Here is a 20,217-nt window from a genome sequence, read left to right on the forward strand (position 1 = left end):
AAAAGAAGTGTTGAGTTATCAAGAGTTATAGTGAAGTTACTTTATATTGAAGCTAGTTTAGTACCAACTCTATTAAGAGCAGTATATAGCGATGCAAATTTTGAGAAAGATCATTGAATCAAAGCATTTTTTTTTCAAACTGGTAATAGGACCTCTGAAAAAAAATATGTGACAGTGTTTAACTATTTTTACCTTTGTGTTATTTTTAGTATAACTTTTATAGCTTTTTCTATGCTGAATGTTTGATTTTAGTATTTTATTATTTTTCAGATTTAAAGAGGCAGCATGGTTCGTTGATGTTTGATTTTAGTATTTTAGTATTCTATTTGTTTTTCAGATTTAAAGAGGCAGCATGGTTCGTTGATGTGTCCATGCACCTAATTACACATATGGATAATTTACTTCTAAATCTGTGAAAAAAAAAATGCATTTGAACTTTAATTTCTCTTGTAAAGTTGGATATTAAGATAAAATTTGGTCTCTACACATTTGTTGTACAATTTGTGCAATCAATTTTAGGGGTTCTGTGAATGGTACTCATAAGCCAATGCCTTTTGCAATTCCTGTGATTTGGAGGGAACAAAAGGACCATCTCATAGACAGCTACTTTTGCTTGACTAATGTGTTTTGGATTTTCTTCTAAGAACAAAAAAGCATTAAATACTCAGATTTACCATCTACAATGAAGTCGGTAGCTCATAACAATGATCTTCACATACCGAAGTTCCCAGAAAGTTGGACTTTAGAAGACTTATCTTCTGTAAATGAGTCCATAGATATGTCAACAGATTCAGATGGAAAAATTTTGACCAGCTGTATCTACTGAATCACTTCTAATCCAACAAGCTGAACTGAGTGATCTCGTCAGAGACTTAAATTTTTCTAAAAGTGAAGCAGATTGTTTGGGGGCCAGACTGCAAAAATCGAATTTACTTGCGAAGGACACTCAGATTACTGTCTTCATAAATAGTCAGAAAAGCCTGTATTAATTTTTCCTTGTGATTAAAAACTTATGATTTTGCAATGATGTATATGGTTTGATAATGGTTTTGAATTTGGAATGTCAGCTATTTATTGACTCGTCAAAATTAAGTTTAAAGGTTGTACTGTTGCGTGTTGCGAATGTGTTCCCATTGGACACGCTGTTCACATGAAGAGTCGTACGAAAATATGGACTTTCCTCTCCGCCATGTAGAGTACACAAAGTACAACTGGCACATCTGTAGCGACTTTAAAGTCATGGGACTGCATCTCGGTATGTAATCTGGATATACGAAAGACTGCTATTTCCTTCGTAAATGGGATGATCGCGATAGATATTCCCACTATACCGTTCAAGACTGGTCACTTCGTCAGAGTTTGATTACTGGGCAGAACAATGTCAACCATGACCCATTAGTTGATCTGAAGATCGTCACATTAAGTTGGGATTGGTGAAGAATTTCGTAAAAGCCATGAACAAAGACGGTAAAAGATTTCTATATCCCAAACAAAAATTTCCTAGAATAAGTAATGGCAAAATGCGTTTTTTTTTTCCGACAAATCAGAAAAGTGATGAATGATAGTGACTTTGTTGAAGCTCCGAATGAAACTGAACGTGCTTTATAGAATACCTTTAAAGCTGTTACTAAAAACTTCTTTGGAAGTAAGATAGTTTCAAATTACAAACAGCTAGTTGAAGAACTACTTTGGTGACGTTAGTGGTGAAAGATTTCACCAAGACATTGTTGTCATGGAAATACGTTACCAAGGCATGTGGAATCCAGTATGCAGGCTGATTATTGCTGGACATTGATGAGAGAAAACTCTGATACAAATTATAAGCGAAAATCATTGGCTAAGAGATTCTAGTCACAGTTACAATTCAAATATGTTTTTATGACTAAAATAAAATGGTAAATAATATTTCTGTTTAGTATAGTTTAAATTCTTAAGAACCCTGAAAACTTCGTGTATACTATAAGAAAAGATAATATAGTTTAGAGCCGGCTTAAATTGGTAATGAAATAAACTTGATTACAAATGTACAACGTTTTGACAATCTTATGATTAGATTATCGAAAGGTTGTACATTTGTAATAACGTTTCTTTCACTATCCATTCAAGGTGTCCCCAAACTTTAGTTTTAAAAAAAAATGGGATCCTTCTCGCAATAAAGAAACAAACAAATATTTTAACTTGTTGGCCAGTGTTATTTGATGTTTTTAGAAACCAGTTCATGTCAAGTGAAATGTGCAGTGAAAAAAAATCATATATGGTGTTTGTACGTTCTAATCTCTAAAATCACTTAATGATAGTCAGAAAGGAATTTATTGTAAAATATTTAATGAAATGTTAGTACAGGATACTTGCACATTATAACATTGAAGTGTTCTTCCCTTTTGACGGATTTAAAGAATAAGTTTATGCAAAATGTTTAGTGACATGGCAATAAATATTTCCTGTGGGTACGTTAGCTAAAACCGCGGCTGTAGTGTTGAAGTCTTCAAAACAGTGTTATGTAAATGTGTATTAAAATGTTATTACATGCTGTTTACACATCATATACTGTCAAATACTTGAAATAATGCTTAATGATCGTCAAAATGTGTAATAAAACATTATTACATGTTAATAATGGTTCGAGTTTTCCTTTATTACCCATTCAAGCCGTCTCCAACCATTATTAGTCTCAAAGTGGGTTCCTCGTCATCGAAGTATTACATGTTGATTATACACCGCTCACTATCAACTACTTGAAGTAATGCTTAATGATTGTGAAACACAAAATGTTATTACATATTGCTTCTACATCACCTGATGTCAAATACTTGGAGTATTGTTTAATGGTTATCAAATTCAGTTTATATTGTAGAAAACAATAATGTTTGCGCCTTATCTACTGTAAGATACTTGAATTAGTATTTACAATTTTCCATTTACAGTTTATGTAAAATATAAATGCATCTTGTTTGTGCACTGTCTACTATCAAATCATTAAGTATTGTTTAGTAATATCTAAAACACAATGTAAAAAGTATGATGAAAAAGTTAATAATTAAATCATCAAAGAAATGTTTACTAGTCTTTAAATGACAGATTAAACGTTTATTAAAAATCGAATACTTGCTGTTTGTACACAGTGTACTATGGAATCGTTGGACAGTTGAATGTGTAATATATCTAGAGGAGTTTTAATTCTTGCTGTTTATATATTGTCAACGTTTAACTGATTAATTCAGTATTTTTGAAAATACAGTCAGTGCATATATAAACTTTCTAGTAAAAGTTTATACATATTTGCTCTCTGAGCGCCATCTACTGCCAAATAGTTGAAGTATTGTTTAATGAATCTCACTGGATGGTTTAATGTTACTTAAATTGTATTATAACTAAGTAACAAGAAAAATTAACTTTTGATAAGATATCTTACTTTTTACGTTATTAATACAGAAAAACCATAACAAGTTTTGAAGTGGGAAGAAACAAAAAAGATGCTTTACTGAAGTCAAACAAATTTTTTCTTTATTACAAAATTCAGTGTTAAATTCCAAACAAAATATAGATATATTAAAATTTATTCTTTGTTTTGTGCCTAATAAATATTCTCAACTTTCTTCTAATTTCAGTTTTTATGAAACTTTAATTCTACTCACACCTTTTATTGTAATTGGGTTATTAATAATTGCTGATAAATTGTCACTTAAAAACAGATGAATCGAATGCATCAACGTTTTATTGATAAAAACGTTGGTAGATTTCACGTGATATCATCATATACTATATACGAATATGTATGTATGCGTGTATGTATACATATATGCGTGTGTGTTTGCATTTATATATCTGGTGTATGCACATGTATATATATATATATAATATGAGTGTGTATGTGTGTATATATATATATATATATGTACGTCTATGTCTATGTATGTGAGATCTAGGTTGCTCAGCAATAAGTATGAGGGCTTATAACGCTAAAAACCGAGTTTCGATACTCACGATGGGCACAGCATAGATAGCCCATTGTGTTGTTTTTCTTTTTACTTAAGAACAAACAAACAAAAGATAATTATGTATGTGTGTTTTGTACCAAATAAGAAGTCCTTTTATCTCTTCACAGGGTATATAACAGGGTTTATGGCACAGAACAACAATAGTGCTACCAATTAATCCCTCAGCATTCTTAACAGGACTTTACTGTACAGAAAATGAGTTGACGCTTTGTTCGCAAACTTTTTTTGCGAAAAAAATGTAAAGATGCAACACCTTAACAATTAATCGATCAGGCTTAATCATTTGTTATGTTTGTTGTCTTGTTGTTCTCACCAGAAATTGAAAATGGCGACAAAACACATATGTTGTACCTGCATCATATAACCTGTAATAAAACACTGACAAGTGAGCAAACAGAGCACAGAAATATAACGCTAATCGCTAAGGTTACATGTTTTTTTGTTAGTTTTTCTTTCAAGCATGGAGTTTGAAATCAGTTAAAGAAAAAAAACACCCTCTTAACAAACATTGATTTGGCTAAGTACGAAAAGCAAGAAATCTTTCATCCACTGTCAGTTTGACATGACATTTTTCACAAGACCTGCAGCTGTTCACGTGTCACGTTCTTGTGAGGAAACAACTCCAGGAAGCCTACCAATTTATCAACACGCACATTGCCGTATGTTGCTAGGTTTATCTGATGAAAACAATAAAAAATAAGTATATTGTTAGATTCACATACTAAGATTGAGAATAATGGACAATGCTTTTTGGTTCTTTACGTATCACTTTCATATTCCTATTTTCTAATAGATTACAATTATGTTTGAGAAACATGTAATACAAAATTCGCTTAATCGAGTAACGTGCGCAGGAGGCTAGTCACCAGAATGGCTTAGACCTGGAGTTGTTAATGAAAATCAACTTGCTCAACTGTTGATCAGTTCGAAGACTCAGTTAGGCTTAATGATGAGGATAATACTATTCAATCATTAATCAGCTCGACAAATATTCTTTATTAAAGGAATCCCAGTTTTAGTTCATTGTCAGTCGGATATATCTACTTAGATCTTATGATGGTAATTATACGATCATGCTACCATGAAAAAGAATTAACTGAGGAAAAGCAAGAAACTAAGTTTTGTTTTAACAAAGTTCAATGTAATCTCTGAAGTAGAGAATTTTACTATCTTTACCATAGCCTAGGATAAACAACAGTTAAGGAACAGACAGAGTTTGGTAACTATTGTGAATCAAAAAATTGGCTTTGCTGTTTGTCCCCAATTGAAAACTTGTTTATTTATTTAGTATCATTATTCTTAGATGTCTTAGTATTCTTTTAAACTATTGGTTAGATGAGGGTTGCCCAACTTCATATACTGGCGGTGGGCAACGTAATATTTTGAACGCTGCCTATTCATTGATGAAAAAAAAAACGTATCATGGTGTTATTCAAGTGTATTGATATTAAACGCCAGAGTAATACAGTAATAGGTAACAAATATCAAGCAACTAAGCCTCAGAGTTAAAGGACTGTTTGTTTGTTTTTGATTATGCACAAAGCTACACAAGGGCTATCTGTGCTTTGCCCACCACGGGCATCGAAATCCGGTTTCTAGCGTTGTAAGTCCGCAGACATACCGCTGTGCCACTAGGGGGCCAGAGTTAAAGGAATAAGCTCTGTGGTAGCTTTTTTTTTTTTCTATCTCTAAAGTTTGGTTAGCCTTTCGTGAGCCGCCATTTAGACAACCTAGGGCGAAAGAGACAGGTGTAATTTGTCCCATCAAAGAAGAAAAAAAATAAAATAATCTTACACGAGGAATATTATTGGCACTAGATATTAACGGCATATGTTCCAAGGTAACAAGAAATACGTAAAGCCCATAATCACGATTTTGAGCATGTGACACGATGTAATTGACTTGAATATGCTACAGCTCACGTATTGTAAAATTTTAGAACTATAATTTATAAAGTTATACATGAAATAAGTTTGTAACTTTGACTTTCTATTTCTTAACTCCAAACTTACGGACTTTTTTTTTCCCGAGAAGACAAGTCAAGAACTTTGTTGAACTTTTGGTCAAATTTGCTCGAGGGCTATCTCGCTAGCCACCCTAATTTTGAGGTGTTAGACTAGAAGGAACGCAGCTAGTCAACACCCCCAACCGCAACTCTTGGGGTACTCTTTACATGCGATAAGTCATGAACTAATCTAATCAGTAACGGGACTTTAACACTCTTGCTTAACTGTCTATTTACTGACAGTTTCAATTCTTGAGAAAGCCTTATGATTTTAGACGATCATTACATCATCATAGTAATTTTTCTCTCTATTTTTCTATATATCTGTATATCATATAGTCTAACAAGATTTTCCTGAAAATCTATAACATTTTTGGGAAGATGGGATTGGAAAGGATAGTTCTTATAATCAAGGAATCTTAACCCAACATTAAAACAAAACAAAACAACAACAACAACAACAACAAAAAACCACCAAACTTGTAATACGCGTGTTATCTCCCGAGTATGGATTGCGGGTTTGACGAATGACAATCAATTGTGATGTTATTTTCTTTGAATATATAACTGGTATCTGAAATCATTTGTTAGAAACTTTTCAAGGTTCATTCTTATCAGTTCAGCTGTATTATATGTTTACCTATTACCCTAGGTTCAAAGGGCTGTATAGATAATATAGATCATTATAAAAACAAGTTAGAGTTTTGCTTGTTCAATAAAATAATACTCTTACGCTCTCTCTCTCTCTCTCTCTAAGCTCATGTTTGCCTCATTTTAACCAAGTACGCTCTTACTTGCTGCTGGTTTTAGTTCTGTTAGTTCACGTAGAAGTAACGAATCCGTTAACTCTATGAACAGAAATAACAAAATTACCTTTTACAGAAACTAAGGTACATTAATTATGGGCATGGAAGATTAAGCTGTGAGTGAATCACATCGAAATATGCAAACTATGAAACAACTACCACGAACGCATAGCAAGAATTCTCTAGAAAGAATAACATTTGATAACTAAAATAATACTAATTAATAATTTTCTTTCTCGTAAACCATGGATATGGAGTTGGCATGTTGTTAAAACAAAAGTTTTTTTTTCTAGGTATATGATGAGAACAGCCAGAAACCTTTGACATGGAATCTTCGGCATTTCCTCCTCCTCTTATTGCCAAACCTCCTGGCTCTACAAAACATTTCATTGGCTGTTCCTAACCAATGACAAAGTTAGATATTTATATGCAAATAAAAATTGATTGCTCCCAGTATAAGTTATTTCCGGTTACACACCAAGGCTATAATGTCACACTACTCTGTTACAGTATGAAACACATAAATAACTGTCGGCATTCTCTCTTCTTGGAGCTTAAGCCAACTGACTTGCCGAGTGATATCAACCATATTTTCTACATGTATCACCAATCCTTTGTACATTACGCTTTCTAGCTTACCATAAAGTTATGCGAGACTCAAAGTATCTGAAAAAAGCAAAAAACAAAACAAAAAAAACACGTAACGTTGAGCTTACGAATACACATGAAACCACGTGTATAGATACAGAGGATTACCAGTTTACCAATAAAAGTTCAAACAAAATTACTGTCTCCTGCCTGCTAACATCTAACTTAATCTATTAACGTTCAAATATTCAGAAATTTATAGAAAGTGAAATAACTTGCCTTTATATAAAACAAACTTAGAGGGTTTCCAAAATGATGCTTTACATAGCATATATATACAAGTGATTTAAAAATATGTTGTTCAGAGAAAATTCGATCAAAGTTTTAAAGAAAGGACCTTCATCACGACCACAGTTCATATAGCTTTTTAAGCAGTTCTCTATTCTCAGTTTTGGAACATTCTGTCAGCACACGTTTAAATGAACAATCAAAAGAACTACTTTATCACGTGAGCTTTCGTCAGGTAAGTTTCGCCAACTTAACAACAGAACTGATTCTGCATTAAACATGGTATAATTTAAAATACATTTGAAGCATGTGTTATGAACATAAGAGGTTTTTATAAGCTTCATTTGATATATCTCAAAGATTACTTCAAGCTCAACAACCTACATTTGATTAAAAAACTTATAGTAAATTAGTCATAGGATTAATTACAAAATTATATTTTAGAAAGTAGGCTAACTCATTTTAAACTCAAAGCTATATATATGAAGTATTGTTTCTGATATTCGAAGCTCCACTTGAGATATGAATATATATGTATATCTGTGATTGGAACTTAGCAGACTGATTGGATTGTAGTATGTTAAATATTAATCCTTTGTTTTCTAACTTGAAGTGGTCCTGGGATTTGGTTTCCGGTGAGAACTGTGATGTAGTAATACTGACCTTGAACGCTGCCGAAAAAGACCATGAGAAACCTGAGAAAATTGTCTAACATAGCACTCATTATTTTCGCCAAGTGAGGGTGGAACTCTTGTACTGCCAGCCAGCCGTAGTTGAGTGTTTTACAAAAGGTTTATCCATCCAGGACCACAGTCTGGAATTAAAGTTACTTAACCAAGTGAAGACTAGAAGAAGCCATGCTTAACATATTTACAAGTAGGTCTAATTGTCAGACGTGCATCAGGTGAGTGTAACGAAGGAAACAAATTACATTCTTTCTACTTCGAGTACTCAGTCATTTTTATATGTACATGGGTGTGACCAAAAACTAATTTTTTTCTCTTATTTATTTGACTTAAAACTGCTTCCTGTTCATCAACAGCGATAAAAACCAAGCTTTTGAAAAGGCCCATAGCTCATCTTAATTAGCTGAAATATTTATGAAATATCAATTCGAAATATTCGTTAGTTCCATCTCCAACAAAGAAAGTCATAAAAAATTAACATGCTTTTATTACTTTATCTAAGAACTTTAAATCAAAGTCAAGAAGAGAGCGTTGTTTAAACACGATTCATCGGAGGATTACTTTTATCAGTGTTCATGCACACTTCTGACATTCACATTCACATTTTACAAAGAAAGACACTTCACGTTATTTGTTAAGCTTTATTTGGTTTAATAAGACAATCAAAAGGAAAATGCCACAGTATCTTTATCATTAACAATCTAATCTTTTGTTGTAAGTTGTGTGATAGGAAAATACCAAGCATTTAAAGATTATCTGAGTAACCTGGTTTGATTATTTCTATACAGTAACCAAGTTTGTTGTTCTGTGAATATAAACGCACATCTTTTGAGATTGGAGTTTGTTCACACATTTCATGTCACCAGCTTAATTTCTCAACTGGTAATACCAAATCTCGTCGTTGAATTTATATCACGCACCATTTTGTTTTAGGTGAGAGGGAATGAATACAAATTTATCAATCAAAATCTAAAATATGTAGAAACTAGTGCATAAGGATGTTTACACATAATAATATATTCAAATACAAGTAAACACTGAAAAGTTACAGCACTTCGATAACTCTATAATAAATAATCTAGAGATATATTCGCCGTGTTTCACTTCATAACTTTGTTTCCACGTTTGTTTGAATCAACTGATTTGTTCTTCTAAGAGATTCAACATTACCATGCAGGAAAATAAATTCGTCTCTTGCAAGACTGTTACACTCTATATAGAAAGAAACTAAATTTTTTGAACGATTTCTACATGTTAAATTCCACATAAAATTAAGTAACAGGTAAACCAATCAGATCTTTGAGAATGAAATGGCTTTACCCTTTCAAACTTCTTCGTTTTTAAGGTTCGTTATTAACTAAACGTTATTATTATAACTTAGATTGTTAAACTTCTGGTAGCTACTTGAAATGTCCCCCGGTGGGACAGCGGTAAGTCTTCGGATTTATAACGCTAAAATCAGAGGTTCGATTCCCCCTCGGTAGACACAGAAGATAGCTCGATGCTACAAGAAAACACACAAACACACGCGACTTTGAAATGAAACGTCAATTATAAAGTGAACTTTAATATACCATTCTAAAACAGTATACATTTTCGTAAAAAAATTTATACTTTCTTCGTGAACTCATTCATCCACTTTAATCTGATTAATACTAAATATTTTAGTAGTCCATTTCATAAGAAAACCTTCGTTAAAACCATCTTTTCGCTAATTGAAAACTAAAATTCAATTTTTCTTGGAAACGCTACACGTTTAAAAAAAAAAGATGCATAAAAGAATGACACAAAATCGTGAACTGTTTTATTTATATTCCAAGTTTGGAGGCTCATTTCTGGATTTACCCGTTTCATTTATATTCCAAGTTTGGAGACTGGATTCTGACTTTTGCCTGTTTTATCTACATTCCAAGTTTAGAGGTTAACTTCATCTTCACCTGTTTTATTTATGTTCCTAATTTGCAGGCTAAATGCTGAAGTTTGCTTGTTTTATTTATATTCCAAGTTTGGAGACTGGATTCTGACTTTTGCCTGTTTTATCTACATTCCAAGTTTAGAGGTTAACTTCATCTTCACCTGTTTTATTTATGTTCCTAGTTTAGAGGTTAACTTCATCTTCACCTGTTTTACTTATGTTCCTAATTTGCAGGCTAAATGCTGAAGTTTGCTTGTTTTATTTATATTCCAAGTTTGGAGACTGGATTCTGACTTTTGCCTGTTTTATCTACATTCCAAGTTTAGAGATTAACTTCATCTTCACCTGTTTTATTTATGTTCCTAGTTTAGAGGTTAACTTCATCTTCACCTGTTTTATTTATGTTCCTAGTTTGCAGGCTAAATGCTGAAGTTTGCTTGTTTTATTTATATTCCAATTTGAAGACTGAACTGTGACTTCTAAAGAAAATCGACGTTTCAACCTGGTATACAAATTTATAGGAAAATTGTTATTCTGTTACTTCACATCTGTTCACCAAAGGCTTTATTTAAATGAAATTTGCAAACTACAATATTTGAGTCCAAAAGAGGATTATATATAAGAGATATAATAAGACAATGTATTTACTGTAAGTAAACATACACACACACACAAATATTTTTGATCGCAGCAAGGTGGAGAGTAAAGAAATCCTGCCTTAACTTAGTGTGGCTAAGGTTTAGAGGAAACCTGTTATATCTCAGCAAGCTAAAAACTCGAGGAAAACTGTCATATCTCAGTAAGGTAATAATTCTGGGAAACCTGTTATATCTCAGTAAGCTAAAAACTCGAGGAAAGCTGTCATATCTCAGTAAGGTAATAATTCTGGGAAACCTGTTATATCTCGGCACTAAGAACTCGAGGAAACCTGTCATATCTCAGTAAGCTAAGAACTCGAGGAAACCTGTAATATCTTAGAAAGCTAGGAACTCGAGAAGACCTGTCACATCTCAATGTTTGCTAAGCTTGTCCTAGCTTAGTACAAATAAGATAGAGAAAGCTTAGCCTAGCTTAGTAAGATATAAGCTAGAGAAAATTTGTCATAGCTTAGCAAAATATATGGTAAAGAAAGCCATAGATAGCTTAGTCTGATAAAAGATAGATAAAGTTCGTCATAGCTTCATAAAATAAGGGGTCTGCAAAGCTTATTATAATGTAGTAAGACACGTGGTAGAGAAAACGTGTAATATCTTAGTGTGGCAAGTTAACGGAGCCAAAGAATGGTTTGATTTAAAACAAAGAAAGACGAGAGTCGAACTGAAACATATTTACTTATGTTAAGTATTTTTATCAGTTTCAAGCCGTCTCACCTCTCATCAGTCCAGCTGTATCTACGACGAAGAATGTTAGCTACATAAGCTTTAAAAGCGTATCACATTTGAGTAACAACTGGTGAGTATTTTATTTATTCACACACAAATGCATCTTCATGTCTAAAAAAGAAATTGAATCTAGGTAAAAAAACTAAAGCTGTATTTAATACTAAATATGTATTTATAAAAAAAAACAAAACAAACAACACCTTTTAGAGTAAAACTCGGCTAAGAAAAATAATATTAGTTCCATAAACACAGGCTATTGCTATAATCAACATGATCATTAAGTGTTATGTACTACTTATCTCTTTGGGTGTTGATCTGATCATTTGTATAACAAGTTGTTTTAATCCTCATAATTCTGCAATGCTTGTATAGCAGTTGAAAAGTACAGAGACGTTATTAAAAAAAACCTCTACTCGGCCTCGAAAACAATTGTTTTCTGTTTAAAAACAAAAAGAGCTTGATCATCACAATATAAACTAGAAATGAGCAACAGTGTATTAGAAACGAGTGTATCACCTTTCTAATCCGTCTTCTCAGAAATATATTCATACTTAGCAATCAGTTAAGTATTTTTGGGAATTAGCGCACAGTTTACAATCTTTCAAACTTACATTTGTTTGATATAATGTATCAAAATTATAATTATGTTTTTGCTCACTTAGATGTTTTATACCATTTCCAGTTTTGAAAGTAACATTTGTTAAATGTTGGATAAAAGAAAAAATAACATTTTTATACATGACACTGATGTTCATGTGCATTATTAGCTGAAATACACTACACTTTAAACACATAATACTACAGTCAGAGATTTCTTTAGTGTTTTTCTGTACTGTGAAGTTATTACTACGCATATCATCTAACTCACTAAGAAAGTCGTCTTTTATCTAGAAGTATGACAATGTTTTTGTAAGCTTGAGAAGGTCTGATCGAAATGTCTACTGACTTGTAACTTCGCTCATTTTATACTACACGAAACTCTGAAATAGTGAACGAACATCAGTGGAAATGTTATTAACACTTCTTATTGCAGATCTATGTGAACTACAGTGACGTCACGGTTTCAGGATTCAATGTCATTCCAGGTACTGGTAACAAAAGATTATGTAAACACATATACTGTATGTGTGCAACTGATTCCTAGCTGAATTCTGACACTTACTTGCTCTGTGAATGATCTCTGGCTTGTATCTAACTTAAATATTAACTGACTCACCATCTCGCTTTTATTTGCTGGGTTATTTACACCAAACATTATTTAGTCTAATTGTGGATGTAGAACGATTACCCGTGATGTTTGAAATTTCATACGCAAGTATAAAGATATTAATATTATTCTATTGATAATAGATACGAAACCAACAGGTGACGAGAAGAAATTTTTTCATTCATTTTTATCGTATTCACTTTATAAGTTAACAAAGATATGGGTAGGAAAAATAAACGAAGAGTCTCTTAAAATCGGTAAACTCTGAAGAAGCTACACTTGCTGCCAGTGTGTGTGTGTTTTTAAATATTTCTAAACACTTTGATCAAGTTTCATTAAGCTTCAAGTTTTTTAATTTAGTGTATACATAAATCTGTGGTAGTGACAGTCAATGGAATAGAGGTTATAAAACCCTGCGTGGTGTGATATAAAAATAATAAAAAAACTGCTTAACAGACACTTTTTTAGAATATTTGGTTGAAACGTGAATTAAGAACTGTATGTTGAAAGAGATATCAAAGTAGGATACTTTACTTAGAGTTTACAAGGAAAACAAGGACCGTAGCTTTAAGTGTAACAAGTCAATATAAGGAATAGCTAATTTAGTTTCATGAAGAGGATTTATTTTATACAAATTGTCAAGTTGGAAACCAACGACTTATTTTAATTTCCACTGATTGCACGAAGAATTTGTATAGCTCCTTGGGAATCATTTAAATTTTACTAATTATTTTAATGTTTTTGTGAGTTGTGGAATGATGTAAGAACTATAAACACTATTTTGTTTTTTTCTTTAAAGCTTGAAAAAAATATGAAGAGGGTTAGTTATTGCATTTTCAGCTAATTTTATAATAAAATCTACCTCATAAAGAAACAAATAAACTCGGAACTGTAGTGTGAATATAATATTGAACATTACACATCTTAAAAGTAAATATCAGCTGTATAACATATTAACTAAGTCAAGTAAACTCAAGCAGTATCAATCTATATAACGTAATAACAATAATTATTCAACAAATTAATCTTTATTTCTAATCCATATAAACACTCTTAAAATTAAACTATACAAACACTTTATTCCTATAAGGAACAACTTCTGCGTTAGTTATGATTAATTATAAGGTGTATAAAGTTCATAATTAGAAACTTATCTAATACTATTTTTAGTTTATATGAGACAATCAAGCTTGAAGGGTAAGGTAATGTAACCAAAATGGCGGCTTATAAGTGATAAAGAGCACGAGAAAGAGGCGTTCCTCAATAAGCTTTGTAATGATCGCACCTCCTCGAAAGAAGCTCAATTTGCGATGCTCAAAGCGCCATCTACTAGTTAACAATAAAGTGGAATATATTTATATATATCATACATAAAAAACAGAGGTAGCGATAATTCACAATGTGTTTTATTTCAAAATAAATATGAATAAATTGCATAATGTGTTCAATAGGAGGCAGTACTTGAATGAAGAGAAAAACTGAAAGAGTAGTAACAGATATTCTATGATATATTGTTTAAGCACATGATGAGTAACCTGGAATGGACACTAACTGCCTGTTGTAAATGTTTGTTTGTTTGTCATGGATTGCGCGCAAAGCTACACGAGGGCTATCTGCGCTAGCCGTCCCTAACTTAGCAGTGTAAGACTAGAGGGAAGGCAGCTAATCATCACCGCCCACCGCCAACTCTTGGGCTATTATTTTACCAACGAATAGTGGGATTGACCGTCACTTTATAACGCCCCCACGGCTGAAAGGGCAAGCATGTTTGGTGTGAAGGGAATTCGAACCCGCGACCCGCAGATTGCGAGTCGAGCATCCTAACCACCTAGCCATGCCGGGCCGCCTGTTGTAAAAAAGCGCGAGTGTAGAAAACGACATTTTGAAAGTCTTTCTTCTTTCGACAGAACCTGAAGACAAAAAACGGAAGACTTTCAAAACGTCTTCCTCTATTCCCCTGTTTTTTTTCAGTTTACTGATCAGTAATGATATATTTGGAATAAAATATATATTAATCACAAGACACGTCATCTGAGAGACAAAACTTCTATGTACATAAGTATAAACAATTAAAAACTATATTTGTTTTTAGCACAGCAAGAGAAGTTAGACGAGGTGTATTATTTTAACGAAACTTCAACAGTATTCAAGGTACTGAAACGAAATATAGGGACATTCATTAGGTAATTTGATTAGATTAAATAATCCAAAATGAAATAATATTTACAGGAAGCAGGAATAAATTACCACACCCTTTTACTACATAACTACATAAATAATTCACACAAAATATATATTTTGTGTTAATACGTTTACTACTCGCAAATTAAAACGTTCGAGCAAGACATTGTTAATTTGCAAGTCGTTCATAAATAATGAGTGAAATTCATAACATATATTATTTCACGAAATGTAAAAAGAGTCCATACAGTAATATTCTCGATTGAAACGGTCACTATACAGTACTTAAAGTTTAAAATGATATAGGCATACTATAGTTTGAAGTTATAATGTTCATATGATACAGAGATAATTCAAAGATATCACAATTAATTGGTTTCGTTCCAAACCGAAAGAGTTTTCTTTTGAAACTGCCTGAAAGATATTATTCAAAAGTAAACGTTTATAACCAGCCTGAAGAGCTTCGGATTGAGCGAAACGTATCGTCGCCAATGAATATAACGAATATACTTTGGTTGAAATACTAATATTATACAGTTTTCTTATTCATTAAAATCCCTAAGGAATTAGATACAGAATGTAATGTTTAAAAATATAATAGGTCTAAAATAGTTAGTTAAATCTATTATTTGTTACTATTAATGTTTTAATGTAGGTTTCTCTGTTGATGGAATGGACTATTTATGATAATTGTCTCCATAAAAGCAATATGATGCACTTGATATATATATATATATTCATTGTTTTCTAAACAGCTTATCAGACTTGACCAGATATAGGAATATGCTGAAAATGTACTTTGAACTCGCAAGTTAATATAATTCGTGGAAATAAAAAGTCAACAATAAAACTTTTAAACCTTTAAAAGTTTTGATGCTGGAACTGTCCAGGCGTTATATCGAACAACTGAACATACATCACAGATAAAATGTTATAAAGAGGCTTTGAGTTATTAATTTTGTATAATCACACTTAGCAGAAAGCTAGTGGAGTTCTCCTGTGATGTCTTGTTAGAATATCACTCTACATACAGGATCAAGCCTGAGGTGTATAATCACACTTAATAGAAAGTTACTGGAGTTCTACTGTGGTATCTTGTTAGAATAACAGTTTACATACAGGATCTAGCCTAAGGTGTATAATCACACTTAATAGAAAGTTACTGGAGTTCTACTGTGGTATCTTGTTAGAATAACACTCTACATACAGGATCAAGCCTAAGTTGTATAATCACACTTAATAGAAAGTTACTGAAGTTCTACTGTAGTATCTTGTTAGAATAACATTCTTCATACAGGATCTAGTCTGAGGTGTATAATCACACTTAATAGAAAGTTACCGAAGTTTTACTGTGGTATCTTGTTAGAATAACACTCTACATACAGGATCTAGCCTGAGGTGTATAATCACACTTAATAGAAAGTTACCGAAGTTCTACTGTGGTATCTTGTTAGAATAACACTCTACATACAGGATCTAGCCTGAGGTGTATAATCACACTTAATAGAAATTTACTGGAGTTCTACTGTGGTATCTTGTTAGAATAACAGTTTACACACAGGATCTAGCCTGAGGTGTATAATCACACTTAACAGAAATTTACTGTAGTTCTATAAACTGTTATTCTAACAAGATACCACAGTAGAATTTCAGTAACTTTCTGTTAAGTGGGATTATACACCACCTCAGGCTAGATCCTATATGTAAACTGTTATTCTAACAAGATACCACAACATACAGGATTTAGCCTGAGGTGTATAATCACACTTAATACAAAGTTTCTGGAGTTCTACTGTGGTATCTTGTTAGAATAACAGTTTACATATAGGATCTAGCCTGAGGTGGTGTATAATCCCACTTAACAGAAAGTTACTGAAGTTCTACTGTGGTATCTTGTTAGAATAACAGTTTACATACAGGATTTAGCCTGAGGTGTATAATCACACTTAATAGAAAGTTTCTGGAGTTCTACTGTGGTATCTTGTTAGAATAACACTCTACATACAGGATCTAGTCTGAGGTGGTGTATAATCACACTTAACTAATGCAGTTCTACTATGGTATCCTGTTAGAATAATACTACATACAGGAGCTAGCCTGAGGTGTATAATCACACTTAACAGAAAGTTACTGGAGTTCTACTGTGGTATTTTGATAGAATAACACTCTACATACAGAATCTAGCCTCAGGTGGTGTATAATCACACTTAACAGAAAGTTCTGCAGGGTTTGGGGAGCAGTGATCTGTATAAATGATTTAATCTGAGTAGTATAGTCACACTAACAAAAACTTACTCTAGTTCTATTTGGTGCTTATTTTGTTAGTATACTACAGTTAATAAACGAGCAATAGAGAGTCTCACGGGGAAATATATTATTCTAGTTTATGAGATCCACATTTGAACTTAGTTTTATTATCACTTTTTAGAAAAGTTTTTCTGAAATAAAGGCAGATTTATAACTCTGCCTATCATTCATTCTTAACTGTTTTTTTGCTTGCCAAAATTGTCACTTTAACTCTATACATTAGTCTATTTATATCAAATTAAGTAACATCCAATACAGCAAAGTAATCTTTTCTGATTATTTTAGACAATAAGTTCTAAGAAATTATGACCAGAATCAGATAACACATACCCCTCCCCTTCCTACTATGTGGTTCATCTTACTATAAAGTTGTGTTCTGAATAAAAAGGTCAATTTTGAAGTTTTATTTATATCTGTTTTAAATGTTAATTTAAATATACTCGATTATTTCTAAGGTAATAGTAACATGCTAAGTGTACGTCACCTTGGTAATACGTGACTTCCACCATATATTTGGAGAAGGATAAAGCAGTAAACACAGTGGTAGAATACTTTGTAGTGTCTCATCGCCCGACAAACTAGACGCGTTGTTTGAAAAGCACGCCGAGTTTCCGTGGCGTGATGTAAGATGATTTCATCATTAGATAGCCGTGTACGTCACGGTAAAGGCGTTGCGCTGAAAGTGCAAGAGCACATACGCTATATTTCAGAAAGCGAAATCACAATGCTATTTTTAAAACAATTTTTACCAGACAAAATGTTTGGTGTGAAATCCGGGTTTAGATAATATCTTTCATTAAAATAACGGTGTACTATAATCTGTAGATTATAAGGTTGTGGTAAATTGCTTCAAACTATTGTATTTCTTAAATATATCTAAAACAAATATCGACTTGATTGTCTTAATATTTCACTGAGAGAAATATTGAGTTTAATAACACTCCTTTTGTAACATTGCTTTAAACTAAGTAAAGCAAATAAGTCGATTGTCCCGGGGGGGGGGGGCAGCGGTAAGTTTATGGACTTACACTGCTAAACATCCGGGGTTCAATTCCTTTCGGTGAACAGAGTGTAGATAGCCCATTGTGTAGCTTTGCACGACGAACACAACAAGCCGATCCTTTTCCAACTTCAGAAAGAATATTAATGCTTCAATTATTAATTCTATAAGCTTGACAACTTAAAATGCAGAATTCCCATTGCAGATAACTCTTAAGATATTTAACTCATGGAACTGTTAGAGCAGAACTACTCTATGAGCACTATGAGTAATAAGACAACTTAAAATGCAGTTGCTCTAAGAGTTCTATGAGTGAAGCAAGTTGCAATCAGCTCTTCTATCGGTTTTAAGAGTTAAATATCTTAAGAATAAACTATTCTATCTATGGGAAGACAACTTACAATTCAGCTACTGTATAACATTGATGAATAAAATATTTTAAAAGTAGTTACTCGGACAGCTTTATGAGTAAGGTCATTTAAAATTCACCCCCCACGTGTTAGATATATATATACGATTCAGCTAATTAAATAACTGTCAGTTTTCCTTGTCTTCAAACAACTTAAGCTGTTATTCTATAAGTTACTTGATCTTAAATTTAGTTGTTATTCACCTTCACAAATTATATAACACACATGAATTTATGTATAAGAATTCCAAGAATAATATATTCTCCACCACTGTATGGTGCTCTTGTCTAGAGTTATTGATGAAAGGTGTAATTCCCATAACCCGATATAACTCAATGACAAGTGGTAAATCGAATGACAGACTGGACTTCACATATAATTATTAGTATATAACACATACTTGAGCTGTTTTTCGGCTTTTTGGATAAGAAAATTTACACTTTATTATATCTTTCTCTGTTATCAAATGGGCAACCTGTGCTCTTTAGCTGCTTCTCCAGTCCTCTGAGTTAAACTACTCATCTTTCACTGCTACAATCTATACAATATAGATTCTAGTTATTTATTTGGTCACGAACAAGAAAAAGTATTATACGCTTTAGTTATTTTTTGTTTCGTTAAGCCTCATTGTTACACAACGTAGATGTCAGCTATCTTTTCGGCCTCATGGTTAGGAACACTAACCATACGAATCTTTAAAACGTTGTTCCATTAAAAATTTATGGTAAGGGAGGGAAAATATAATTGGAATATGACGTGTGTATGTATTCAGAGGGTGAAATTGTGAATTGAATAAGAAATTCATTCACATATGTTGTAAATAAAGAAATAATTATATTTCTCATTTTCCAGGTGAGGGCAAGTGGCTCCTCTTGCCTCCCCTCCCCTGCGGACGCCCATGGTTACAAAACATAGATGTTAGCTATCTTGTCAGCCCTATGAATTAATAATTTCTTCTTTAGAAGTTTTCCATCTGCTAGAGTTAGAATTATTTGTTCTTCAACTTTGTAAGTTCACAACCTAGAATTGTGGTATTGTAAAGTTGAACTTCAGTCAACGGGTAAGTTATGAAACCTCAAAATAATGTAAGTTGTGCGTTACAAAGAGTGGATAAGGTTAGCCCGATGAGAAAGGAAGATAACACATCAAAAATGTTCAATAAAGAAAACTTTTTTTTTGCCAAAATGATGAAAAAGCTATATGATTTGTGGTGAAAAAAATATTGTTTTTCAGGCCAGCTAGACTGTTTTGTTTATCATAACTAAAGGCAATACCTTCCAGAAAACTACACTGTACAAACACCTGATAATATTATCAAACTTTTAATTTTGCTTGGAGTTATATTACAAACTCTAAAATCTGCTATACTTCTCAGACTATCAAGTCACCTATGATAGTAGGCAAGTCTTATTAACAGAAAAGGGAAAACCAGATTTTTCAACAA

The 20,217-nt window shown here is 32.5% G+C and overlaps 1 long non-coding RNA gene across 1 annotated transcript in view; it reads right to left on the bottom strand.

Annotated features, from left to right (window-relative positions):
- The window catches only part of LOC111087624, a 27,760-nt gene extending 9,830 nt beyond the window's left edge, over nucleotides 1-17,930 (bottom strand). Inside the window, exon 1 of the long non-coding RNA XR_002612287.1 lies at nucleotides 17,848-17,930. This is a non-coding gene — a long non-coding RNA (uncharacterized LOC111087624). The remainder of the gene's footprint in view (nucleotides 1-17,847) is intronic.
- Nucleotides 17,931-20,217: the final 2,287 nt, after the last annotated feature.

Source organism: Limulus polyphemus, unplaced genomic scaffold, assembly GCF_000517525.1.
Source record: "Limulus polyphemus unplaced genomic scaffold, Limulus_polyphemus-2.1.2 Scaffold73, whole genome shotgun sequence".
NCBI classification, from domain to species: domain Eukaryota; kingdom Metazoa; phylum Arthropoda; class Merostomata; order Xiphosura; family Limulidae; genus Limulus; species Limulus polyphemus.